Genomic DNA, 1,199 nt, shown 5'->3' on the forward strand with positions numbered 1-1,199 from the left:
AACTCAGTGACATACAGATGAGTTTCTGTGAGAGTGTGAATCAAGCAGATTTCTGGACACAGTTGTGTGAGGAATCTGAGAGACTCTTTAGAAATGAAAGTGATGAGTTGAATTATAAACAACAATGGCTTCAAATCAACCTCATCGCACTGATGGACCAGAGAAATGATAATAGGATAAACGACACAGGTAAATATTCATTAACCAGCATGCAAAATATGTATTATTCAGAGTATTTGAATGAAACAATGTTCAACATTTTAAATAATATCACTGTCAAATTGAATGAATTTTGTCATATTATGTGTGTGTATTTAGATCTTCATGTTCTTCAGTGGAGACACGGCTGTGCGGTTGAACTTCTCTCTAACGGTTCAGTAATATTTCTTCAAGGCACTGATGAATATGCCTATGATGGAGAGACTTTGACCTTTAACCTCTCTATGCTCTGGAAACCTTTAGTCCTTGATCATGGCTTCATCTGGAACAGAGAATCAGTCTGGAGAGGAAATGTGTGGAAACGTTAACCAGCTTCACTGACCTTCAACAAGAGGGAAAATTCATCACAGCATGTGAGTTTATCTCACTACTCAGTTGTTCACATAAGAATCTGTAGGATTATCGTTTGAATGAGTTTTTTCATGGTGGTTTATTATTTCAGTGAATCGTGTCTGTGTGTCCTGCAGCTCGTCCTGAGGTTTACTCTTCTGTAAAAGCGTCTGGATCATTAGGCCAGCAGGTTCTGGTGTGTTTGGCCACAGGCTTCTACCCTAAACATGCGCAGATGGAGATCAGACGCGATCAGACGCCGTTACCTGATGAGCAGCTGAACTCGCACGGAATCAGACCAAACACAGACAGATCCTTTCAGCTGATGAAGAGCCTGCAGATCCTGCCGTCTGATAGATCTCACTTATCAGTGTGTGGTGAAGCACCAGACTCTGACTGAACCACTATCAGCTGGGGTTACGTGATGATGATTATTATGAAGATTATTATGACATGGATTACAGCGATGGGTATTTTGTGTTAAATGATTTAGAGGATTTCACTAAAAGTAGCCTGTGGGTGTTAGGTGCAGTCTTTGGACTCATAGTTAATTTGATCATTGTTGCTGTTCTCTTATCCATTGTTTTCCCATTTTGTCAACTGAGAAAATACACTCTCAGAAAAAAAGGTACAAAAGCTGTCACTGGGGC

At 40.2% G+C, this 1,199-nt stretch overlaps 1 long non-coding RNA gene across 1 annotated transcript in view; it reads left to right on the plus strand.

The window, feature by feature from the left end:
* Nucleotides 1-359: 359 nt before the first annotated feature.
* LOC107576771 (uncharacterized) overlaps nucleotides 360-1,199 on the plus strand; it is a 3,078-nt gene continuing 2,238 nt past the window's right edge. Inside the window, exons 1-2 of the long non-coding RNA XR_001608118.1 lie at nucleotides 360-572; nucleotides 687-965. This is a non-coding gene — a long non-coding RNA (uncharacterized lncRNA). The remainder of the gene's footprint in view (nucleotides 573-686; nucleotides 966-1,199) is intronic.

This window comes from Sinocyclocheilus grahami, unplaced genomic scaffold (genome assembly GCF_001515645.1).
Source record: "Sinocyclocheilus grahami isolate Dianchi unplaced genomic scaffold, SAMN03320097.WGS_v1.1 scaffold4312.1, whole genome shotgun sequence".
NCBI classification, from domain to species: Eukaryota; Metazoa; Chordata; class Actinopteri; order Cypriniformes; family Cyprinidae; genus Sinocyclocheilus; species Sinocyclocheilus grahami.